Genomic DNA, 12,313 nt, shown 5'->3' on the forward strand with positions numbered 1-12,313 from the left:
CGTGAGTAGGAAGAAACTGAAAAAAAAAACACATCAAACCAAAGCTCTTATGGCAACTAGCAAATGAAGCAAATCATCATGACCCTCCCCAGAAGATATCTCTTGTCTCTTCCATCGATCTACACAGTCATCCTTTTATCCTACCATTTACCTGCTGATGTCCACCATTTACCCTTTACATTCTGTCATCTATTCGGTTTTTCATCCATCATTCAGTTTTTCACCATTCAGTCTGTCCACCCTTCATATCCAAACCTATCCATCCATCCTTAAACATATCCATTCATCCTTTCACTCATCCATCTCTTTATCCACCCTTTCACTCATCCATCAATCCTTTTGCTCATCTATCCATCAACCCTTTCACTCCTTTATACCATCCACTCAATACCTCCTTTCACTCATCCATCATCCACCCTTTCATCCATCCTCCCTCACTTCCATTCATCCATCCATCCATCCATCCATCCATCCATCCATCCATCCAATCTTTCATTTACGCATCCATCATCCGCCCTTTTATCCAATCATCCACCCTCTTTCACTCATACATCCATTCACTCATCCATCCATTCACTCATCCATCCATCAATACATCCACCCTAGCTCACTCATCCATCCACTCACTCACCCACCCACTCACTCACCAACATTCCCTACTACGTTATTCATGAACCTTTGTCACCACAGACATGTACACACAACGTGCCACCCATTTTCTTTAAAATACCTCCTGAGCATGCCTTGATTCTCTCTCTCGCGCACGTTTTCCTTACAAAACCAGTCATACAAATGCAGGCACACTGGGTAATTGAGACATTTTTTTGGGTGGGTTTCTCAGTGCAGAACACTGTTAGAGTAGCGCTCAAAGAGCCTCTTCCATCGCGTTGTCTGGGCGTTAACCCTCTGATCCAGAAAGTACAGGAAGTGTGAGAATCCGCCGCCCTTGCCACTGCTAAAATGTATATGTTTAAAGTACTTTTCACTTTCTGAAGTGCTGCGCTTTGAAAATCACACGCGCACATTAGCAGGTAAAATTAATCTCCACCCTGCTTTGTCTAGCACAGCGTGACCATGAGCACCTCACATTATTCAAGCGAGCCCTGCCGATTAGCTCAGCAGGGGCTCAAGTGGAGCCTTGGCTGACAGAAACGTCCCCACCTTCTCATTCGCACTCTCTGCCAGTGACCTCCCTTGTCATGAGTACCGGTACTCTCCTCTGGCAGAAGAAAAGTGCCGGTACTCAGAGTGACAAATCTAAGAAGTGCCGGTACTCCGTACCGGTGAGTACCGGCCCATTTAAAGCACTGGGTAGCACACAATTGAAATCACAGAAATATAGTTCATGTTTTAAGCCGCACCCTTAATATAGGCCATGCCCCTTTAGAGACCCACCCCATTTTTTGATTCCACTTAAAGCCCTGCAGCTGTCTGCGATGTCTGTCAGGTCTGGGCATCATTTCCTATGCGCAGCTGGGTGTTTTCCCTTGTTCCAGAAAAGGGAGCAGGTGGCAAAAAGGCAAGGAAGGGAGAGGAACGCGAATGCTCAGGAAAACTATTGCATGAAGAATCGCATCAGTAGGAGTGATGTAATGAGCCACTGGACCAGGCCCGGCTCCAGGAATTTTTAGTTGGGTGGGCCAAGGATGCATTTGGGTGGGACACTGCAGGCCCAATTTTTCACTTATATGTCTAACCAGCCCTGCTTCAGGGCCCTCGATTAGCTCTCCTTAGTCTTAAAAGGGCCCAGTAAAATGCATTCTTTTCTTTCCAAGTCTCTTTCTAAATGTTATCACTCTCAAAAAGTTTTTTTTTCCATGTAATGTCCCTTTGATGGGAAGAGGAGGTTTCTAAGGTGGGAGTATCAGGCAAATGACACTTCTCAGGCTCTCCCTCATGACCTCCTCCTCAGATTTTCTCACATCCACCCTCCACCAGTGCCCCTCATCTCTCCGTAGCCCCCCCGTATTGACCTCCTCCTCGGATTCCTTCACTCCCACCCTCCACCAGCACCCCTATCTCCCCGTAGACCCCCTCCATTGACCTCCTCTTCAGATTCCCTCACAGCCACCCTCCACCAGCACCTCTCATCTCTCCATAGCCCCCTATTGACCTAATCCCCGGATTCCTTCACTGCCACCCTCCTCCAATGCCCTTCATCTCTCCATAGCCCCTCCCACTATTGACCTCTTCCTCGGATTACCTCCCTGCTGCCCTCAACCAGTGTCCCTCATCTCTCCTTAGCCCCTCCCACTATTGACCTCCTCCTCGGAAACCCTCACTACCACCCTCCACCAGCGCCCCTCATCTCTCTGTAGCCACTCTCTCATATGCATTTCATTTGTTGCATAGTGCTATTCATATCAGTGTAGGGTGTCACCGTACTTTACATCACACACACATTATACAGAGACAATCAATCATGCAAGTATGTAAATCAGTCTAGAGGGAATGTCACATAAGCCAATGAGGATTACAAGGTGTAGGAATCACCTTTTAACCATACTGGTGGGCAGTATATTTTCATAGTGTTTGGTCTGGAGAAGCACAAACTCAGGATTTAAAGCATACGCCAGTGGTTAGGGTTTGGCTTTACTGATAAAAATGTATATCTGTTCAACGAATACGTGACGTTTTTCCGCCAACAATTACCCCGCATACCATCACTCCGCAATTTTAATTCCGCAAAAGGCAAACACCCTGCATAAAAACACAACGCAATGCCTTTACCACGCATGCCATTACAACGCAAAGGCATGCATGTTAAAGGTATACTCATTGTGAAAGTTTTAAAGGTAAGTATGATTATCCTAACCTACCCTACCCTACCCTACCCTACCCTACACCCTAATTTAGTACCCCTGCACAACCCACCCTCGACACACAGTCCTTTTCCTACATTTACACTACCCAGCACGACCCCCAACACTACCATATACCACTTTTCTTCCCTACACAAACACTACAACACTACCTTAATACACTACCCCTGCACGACCCTACACTACACAAACACCACATCACTACCCTACACTATACAAACACTATCTAAACCCTAAAACACTACCCTACACTACACAAACACTACAACACTACCCTAAAACACTACCTCCAGCATGACCCTACACTACACAAACACTACAACACTTCCCTAAACCCTAAAACACTACCCCCAGCATGACCCTACACTACACAAACAGTACAACACCTCCCTAAACCCTAAAACACTACCCCCGCATGACCCTACACTACACAAACACTACCCTAAACCCTAAAACACTACCCCCGCATGACCTTACACTACACACAAACTACAACACTACCCTAAACCCTAAAACACTACCCACTGCATGACCCTACACTACAACACTACCTTGAACCTAAACACTACCATGATCCTATACTACACAACACTACAACACTACCCTAAACCCTAAAACACTACCCCCTGCATGACCCTACACTACACAAACACTACAACACTACCCAAAACCCTAAAACACTACCTCCTACATGACCCTACACTACACAAACACTACACCGCTACCCTATACCCTAAAACACTACCCCAGCATGACCATACACTACACAAACACCACAACACTACCCTAAACCCTAAAACACTACCCCCAGCATGACCCTACACTACACAAACACTACACTAAACCCTAAAACACTACCCCCAGCATGACTCTACACTACACAAACACTACAACACTACCCTAAACCCTAAAATACTAACCCCTCCCTGTATGACTCTACACTGCACAAACACTACAACACTGCCGTAAATCCTAAAACACTACCCCCAGCATGACCCTACACTACACAAACACTACAACACGTCCCTAAACCCTAAAACACTACCCCCAGCATGACCCTACACTACACAAACAGTACAACACCTCCCTAAACCCTAAAACACTACCCCCGCATGACCCTACACTACACAAACACTACCCTAAACCCTAAAACCCTAAAACACTACCCCCGCATGACCTTACACTACACACAAACTACAACACTACCCTAAACCCTAAAACACTACCCACTGCATGACTCTACACTACACAAACACTACAATCACTACCCCAGCACGACCCCCCCACCCCTAAAAAGTAACCCAAACCCCTTACCTCTCTCATCGTCGTGGTTCAACACTCCTCCTGGTTCCATCTTCTTGAAGTCTTTTTTTTAACAACGCATGTGCATTTACCATACATGCCTTTGCAACATAATTCGTTGTAAAGGCATGCGTGGTAAACGCACACGCGTTGTGAAAAAAATGCGGAGTGATGGTATGCGAGGTCAAAGACCTCGCGGAGTAATGGTATGCGGACTGAAAGTACGCGGGAAAAAGATTCGGAGTGAAAGTGCCGCACCCTGCTCAACCACACTCTTTTTTAGCAACATTAGAATAGTGAAAGACTGGGGAAGTTCTAACCAGTGCTTAATTTAAGCTGGTGGTTTCCAGTGCTCAGCACCAGCACTTAATTGTCCACGCTGGGGCTTGTGACAGTATGCCACAAGGTGGTGCTGTCTGAGATGAGTCAATTATTAATTCAGAATACATTAAAAATTACTACAACCTGCCGCCCAAGTCTTTCTTATAGCTTTGGGGGCCTTGAATAGTCTGAACTGTCACTTGCGAGAGTGTGATAGTTAGTAGTTGTGTTCTTACTAGCATTGGTAGTGCAGACAGGGACAATGTGTGCTGAAAGCTGCAGTGGCCTCCTGACAAGAGCCCTGGCACTTGTTTTTAGACAAATTAAGCACTGGTTCTAACTATATTACAGCACACACAAAAAAAAGTTCTAACTATATCTTTCAGGTTTGCATGCAGCTGTTTGACAGTTCATAGGTCACTGTCCTGTGATAGGATTGTAATTTCTGAACTGCAAGTAAAACAAGAATCTCTGTGACAAAGGCAATAACCCACTGAGCTATCCACATAAAATACAGTTTATCTGCATTTCGAACCCACCGACAGACAAAGTATTGGAAGGATCATTAATCACCAGTTATCTGGCCATTTTTTAAGGTTGTCTTACATCTGTGGCAGAGAGGCCTTGATAATGATAAACACTGTTTAAATAAAGCATACAGGAAGTATGTGTATTGCTGGGTCTTCCCTGATGATTTTTAAAAGTACAAATAGCCAGACATTCTTTCACCTGCTGGGTTCCTAGTCACAGCCTGGTCTGTTAAGCAGCTGGAGGGGCCAGGAAAGGTGAATCCAGAGAAACAAAGTTTTTTTCTCCATTGTGGAATACTCGGTGCCAAAGAGAGGATTTGTCAGTTTCAGTTCAGTTTATAAACTTTATTCGATTGTTTAAAAAAAACATCATAAAAGTATACAGTTTAAAACATTTGACATTCATGAATATATTCAAAAGATACAGCCCCGGGGGGGGGGGCGGGAGTACAAATGAAATTGTTTGACAAGAAAATTTTGGCATAAAAAGTGGAAATTACTGTACATAAATTTATGGGAAAACCATACTAAGTCTTGCTGTGATAGATTTCAGAATAAAAGTAGCAGTAAAGAAACATAAATCTGGGCTCACAAGTGAGAATAATAGCCTCATTGCATTTCCTGTAGTATTTGTGGAATATTTCAAAAACATAGGTTTAAGATAGCAAATACGCTGGGCTTTGTACAAAGGACAGAGTAGAAGAAAGTGCGGTGTGCTTTGTTTAGTAAAACCATCACACGGACAAGGGGTAACCGAGTGACATTTCATTGTGGGGAAGGCAACCAAGTTATGTACTATACCTAGTCTCAGTCTTGAAAGTACAAATTGATGGGAGAGGATTTGTCTCCTTCACCATGTCCCTATTTTACCTGAACGAGTGGACGGGGACACTGCCCTCCTTTCTAAAAGTAGATGCATGATTGGGGGTGCCTGTGAGAGAGAGCCCAGGCCCAATCAGGCAACTCCCAGAACAGGAAGAAAAAAAACAATGTGGGCTCACCCGACTCACCCACTAGAGCCGGGCCTCCACCGGACTCTATCTCAATGTGGAGTGACCATGGAACGTAACCCCCCTCCCCCCGCCCCCTCCCAAGCAAGGTACAGCCGAGAGTATAAATAAATGGGAGCTGAAACGCTTGTGGTCACTCCTGATAGTATGCCCCATATGTGGCGTTTCATTTTCTGCGCTGTGCACATGCAGCATTAAGCCTGCCCCTCACAAGTTCACTGGCAATTAAGCCGGAGCGCCTCATGGGACAGCAGCCCTGTGCCTGGTAAGTTGGTGCCCTACCGGACTGATCGTCATATAGGCTGGAGGCACTTCGCTCATCTGCTGGTCCACCTCAACTCTCGCCGAGGTGCAGGCAGCCATTCAGGCTGGCGTAAGAGTGCCCAGTACTGCACATAACCTGACAGCAAGGGTACACCCTGCAATTCTGTGCCACAGGGGTTGTACATGAGTGATCTCTCCATGAAGCATTGTACGATAGAGGGAGAACCAGCACCCTTCCTAGTGGCACTCAGGTGGTACTGCGCCTGATATTGCTTCCCACACCAGGAAGCGTGCTAAAGGCCTTGAAGGCCTGAAAGAGGACTTAGCGAAAAACAGCTGCAGCGTGGACGATAATATTGGGCGCTGAGCACGTGCATGGCACAGGTGCAATCACACACCAGCCACAGCCTCACCCCATTCGCCACTGGCAATAGACCTAGAGTGAACACGATCTGCATTCCCTGGTTCAGAGGACACACCAGGGAGGGTACAAGAGAACAACAGGAATGCACACGGATGGCTAGACAGCACAAGGCTCAAGGTGGATGATGCAGTAGGAGCTCCAGCACCCGCTGCACATCTTGCAAACAGCATCAGCATCCGTTGTGGCACTTCCGCCCCTCAGCGAGCTCATGGACCTTGCCACAGCAGGCCTCAGGTGGGATACATGGGTGGGCCGCCTCAACAACTTCTTTAGGGTTGCCCGAGAGACTGATGTCTCAGTGAAAAGGTCACGCCGACTATTCGAGTATCTCCAAGCAATAGTTAATGATGATGATGCATATGAGAAGGCAAACACTGCACTTAACACACACTTTGGCCCCAAGCTGAACCCGGACTTTGAAAGATTCAAGCTGATACAGGCCCAACAGTGTAAGGGGAGACAATTGAGAACTTCTATGCTGGCCTGCGGGAGTTGGCGAGCATGTGCTCGGATGATGACCAGCTGAAGGAAATTCATGCACAGCTGATACAGGGCTTCTGGTCATCCACGCTGTGTCACCTAATCCTCTACCAACCAGGTATCAAATTGGAGGACATACTTATCCTTGCCGGGTCCCATGACCTCTCAAGCTCCTGTGCCAAAGAAAAAGAGGTGACCCAAAGTAAGGGTCCATGCCAGAAACAGGTCAGCAAGACACCAACCTCAAAATTGAAGTCCGTGGATGCCATTCAGAGCCGGCCAGCACCAGGCCCATTGGGAGGACACAATAGGAACCCAGCAGATGTTGCTTGAACTGTGGGGACTGGACCCCCATGCAATGGACAGATGCCCAAAGCAGAACAAGCCATGCTCCACCTATAAGAAGGCAAATCATGCTGAGGGGGTGACAGCAGATGCAGACCAAGAGGCAGGGGCCCACCAACAACTCCTGTCCGACAACACACCCTGGAGGAGAAGTTACTGTCAGATCTCTGAGATCACTGGATGTGGAGAGTCGAGGGACCAGAAGACAAAGAGACAGACAATGAAGAGGCATTCATCATCTCATGTACATTCCCTGGGAAGGAAGGCCAGTGACCACAGCCAGTCTGTGAAGCAAGAGTCACGGGTACCCAGTCACAATCCTCTTAGATACAGGTGCCTCTGTAAACATCATGAATGAAGCCCAATGTCAGAAATGAAGCTGTAGGAAGGTAGGATCCTTCTGCATGGTTACCCCCACTTTTTGCCTGGTGCTAAGCTATTTTTGGACTAGTCTGACTGGGATCCTGCTAATCAGGACCCCAGTCTCTCTGCTTTCCCCCTTAACTTAAATTGTTGTGACAAATACTTAGGTACATCCCAGATTGCATACTAGGGTACCATTATAATTGCTTAGTATTTGGTAAAAATGTAAAATGTAAATTGATACTTGTATAGCGCACTACTCACCCGCAAGGGTCTCAAGGCGCTTGTATGAATATCGCTGTGGAACCCATCCTGGCTTTCCCTGTGAGGCGTCCACTCCTGGGCACCCCAAGGTGGAGGCCAGGCATCCTTAGCATTGTGGGGGCCGTTGTGGAGATTAAGCAAGCTATTGCCCAGAGTTGCAGAGTGGGACTCCATGATTGGAATAGGCACTGAGGCAAGAATTATTAGGTCCGTGGAATTTTTGAGCCCAAGACCCGCCGAGGTGGGGAATTGAACCCTGGTCCCGGGCTAGACCTCTGCATCAGGGTCTGCCGCTCTAATCATTGAGCCACACTTCTCCGTACTAAGGCACTCAGGGCATATGTACTCCAAAGGTCCCTCATGGGCTGAAGCATGCATTATGTCAACCATGGGAGACCATTCAAAAAGGAACTACAGGCCTGCCATTGCGACCTGTGTAAGCTGGTGCTAGCACCACTTACTAAAGATATAGGGTTCCTATATCTAGGGGCACTGCACTTAAACCCTATGTCACCCCTCTAGCAGGCCTTTTCAATCCTGAATGCAGGGTGCTTAGTTCTGTTGTTGTTGAAAGCTTTTATTCGATATACAAGATATCTTGAAAGCGAATTACATACAATAAAAAGACATTTCAAGGCATGCAGCTAGTCAATACATTCATCATAAAAAAGTTAAGAACCGGGTAAGCTCCCGAATAAATTAATTAAGAGTACAATTAAACAGAAATTGACAGCCACTTGCAGCGAATCAACCAGAATTGTTTTAAAAATTTGGAGACACCACAAACAATAACGGGGGAGGTATCTGACATTAAAATGCGAAGGGCAACCAGGTGACTGCGTGTTCCCATGTTGGAAAAAAGGGGCTTGAGCCAGTACTTCCTTGGATTTAGATAGTCCGGGCACTCAAACATAATGTGAGCCACCGTTTCAGGTCTAGTGGGGCAATGGGCACAAAACGGAGACAAAGAAGCACCAGATTTCCATTTCGATATTAAAGCTCCGATTGGGAGAGTGCCCACTCTAAATTTAAAATACAGTGCCCTGTCGGCTGGAAGGGTGATAAAATCAAAGTAGGACTCGTATCTTGTCATGTCCTTTAGGAGCAAAAAAGATCTCGTGGAATTACAATGGGAAGAGTTCATGATTAGCTGACCCGCAGCCCAATCCCAATAGAGTTTCTTCAAGACTTCTTTTGGGGGTGACGTTTTTGCGCTCCAATGTTCACCAAGGCTAAGGTCATATAACAGTTTCTTTGTGTCCCTCAGCCATTTGATTTTGGCCCAACCGCCCATAATCATTATCTCAGTTAAACCATTTGCATAGGATTTCAGTTCCTCCACCCTCCAGATCCGGGACCACAATAGGAGCGGACGTAAACGTGCTTGGTTTTTAATGCTCTTGCAGCCCGTATCTAATAGTACGGGAACTGTTGATGTACTTGAGGGGAGACAAAGGAGGTCCTTCAGGAACCTATTCTCAGTTTTTTCCAATGAGTCCAGGTTTTCATGTCCCCATATCTCCGCCCCATATAGGGCCGACAAAACACCTTTAGCCTTGTATATTTCGAGGACTGGCGCTATTCTATGTCTGGGTGACTCCCGAAATTCTCTCAACAGGGCGCCACCCACTCTCTTGTGACTTAGAAACATTTTGTCTATGTGCATGGACCAGCTCATGCTATCTGTTAAACGAAAACCCAGATAGTCAAATTGGGATTCTCTCTCCAGCGGTATAGAGTTGAGAACAGGAGGGCTTCCGAGCTTCCTCGGGGGATGTAGAATTAGGTACTTCGTTTTGTCTACATTAATGACAAGACCTCGAGCGGCACAGAAGTCCTGGAAGCGGTTGAGTAGTTTCTGCAATCCTTGGGGGGTTTTCGAAATTAGAAGAGTGTCGTCCGCAAAAAGCAGAGTCGGCACTCGTACACCCCCCAAACAAGGGGCGTCAGCCGGTTCCTTCTGAAGATAGTCAACCACCCCGTTAACATACAACGAGAACAGGGTGGGGGCCAACATACACCCTTTTCTCACACCCCTTAACACTGGGATCTTCTCCGTGGTCTCACCGTTGCTCCCCCACCGTACCTGAGCGAAGTTGCCTTCATGCAGCTTGATAAGCAGAGATAACAAATAGGGAGGCATTCCCAGGCTGTGTAAAACCTCCCACAACCGCCCCCGTGGAACTAGGCCAAAGGCAGTCTTCAAGTCGATAAAGGCTAGGTAAAGACTCAGTTCCACCACCTTCCAGTTAATAAGGGCCAGCCTAAACGCCTGCTCCACGGTTCCTGTTCCTGTACGGAACCCAGCTTGATAGTCGAACAGTATTTTATTTTCGTCGACCCAATGCAGAATACGCCCCAGGAGCACCTTTCCCACCACTTTCTGCGAAGAGTCGATGAGACTAATGGGCCTGTAGTTCCCAGGGCTATTCCTGCAACCTTTTTTAAAGATGGAGACTACCACTGCCCCTTTCCAGGAATCAGGGACCGGCCCACCCTTCATAATATCGTTAAGTACTGCCGATATTATTTTCCCCCACTCCATTGGGTAAGCCTTTAACAGGTCTCCAGGCAGGCCATCCGGTCCTGCCGCCTTCCGGGGTGCCACCCACTGAATGACATTCTCAACCTCCTGAGGGGTAAACAGGTCTAGGATAGCTGGCTCAGGGGAGGGTGCTAGAGGAACAATTTCAAAGGGAGCCCCTTCTCCAAGGGAAACAGGGCCCCAAAATGATTGGCCCAACTCTGGGAGGGGATATTACAAGTCCTTAGGGTGTCATCGGGCTTGCGACGCTTCCCCACAAGTAGCCAGAACCCTCTTGAGTCTTTGTTTCTACTAGCTACTAGCAGGTCCTCCCAAAATGTTTCCTCCCATTCCCTCTTTAAAAGAGAGATTGACCTAGAGTACAATCTCCTTGCCTCTTTCACTCTGGTTGGGGAATTGGATTTTACCGCTTCTACCAGCCTTGTTTTTAACACTCTACAAGTGTGGGTATACCATCCCTTTACTTGGGTTTGCTTTGTTTTTCCCTCCCAGCTACTTGATGGAACAGTAAATAAATTTGTTAGGGCCTCTGTCAGATACAAAACTACCCACAGGCTGCTCCCACTCCCCCCAGGGATGAATCTAAACTTTGTTGTGCTTTAGATAAGACAAGCATTACCTGTTCAACCCTCTCCTTGGAGAGTGAAAGTTTTTCCCACTTTAGGCGCCTCCCACAGGGGGCAACTTGCGATTCGCCGAGACCTACCAGACGAGAGGTGGATGCACCCTCCCTTCCTACTGCCCACCAACACCCCAATGTGAGAGAGAGTAGATTATGGTCGCTCTCTATGGTGGGGACCACGACCATATCTTTTAACTCACTCCATAAACCCACATCGAGCATGATATAATCAATCCGCGATGTGTGGTTTGGTCTATTATATGTATGGGCCCCCACCTTGTCTGATTTGGTCCTGCCATTCACCGCCCGTAGCTCGAACTCAATAGAAAGAGAATATACTTGGAGGGCCACCTGCGACCACCTTCTGATTGGTTGTATCTCTAAGCCCGGAATCCCTCTAACACTATCCAACTCTTCCTGGTCCAGGGAAACATCCGAGCCCAAGGGCTCAAATGTACAGTTAATGTCACCTGCGACCATAGTGCAAGACTTGTGGGGAGTTGCTTTTAGAAGACCCTCCAGTATTTTAATAGTTGCTGACTGGCTACCCCCTATGGTGCTACGTGCATAAATATTGAAAATATTCAGCACGGCTCGATTCCGGGAGTCTTTCAAGATGATGTTTTGAATGTCAGGGCAACCCGTTTGACACTCCACTATCCTACAGTTTAAAGACGCTGACACCCATATTAAAAGACCACCCGAAGGGCGTCCTTTCCTAGAAGGCGAGCATATAGCCGGGACAGAGCTGGTTGAGTAACCTGCTCTGTGCACAGGATCCACTCTCCAGGTCTCCTGGAAGATGCATATGGCATATTCCTCTATCAAAGCATTCCAGTCTGGCAATTGTAGCTTCCTAGTAATTCCAGCCACATTCCAGCTGGAGACCCTGAGATCGGGGTCCACTATAGCCGCAGCACAGCTGCTCGCAGGAACAGGACAGGGGGACAAGCCCGCCAGGGGACCATCAGCTCCCAGATAAAGGCTGAAGGTTAGGGGCCTACTAGCTCCCACTATGTCA

The sequence above is a fragment of the Lissotriton vulgaris genome, unplaced genomic scaffold (assembly GCF_964263255.1).
Source record: "Lissotriton vulgaris unplaced genomic scaffold, aLisVul1.2 SCAFFOLD_2748, whole genome shotgun sequence".
NCBI lineage: Eukaryota > Metazoa > Chordata > Amphibia > Caudata > Salamandridae > Lissotriton > Lissotriton vulgaris.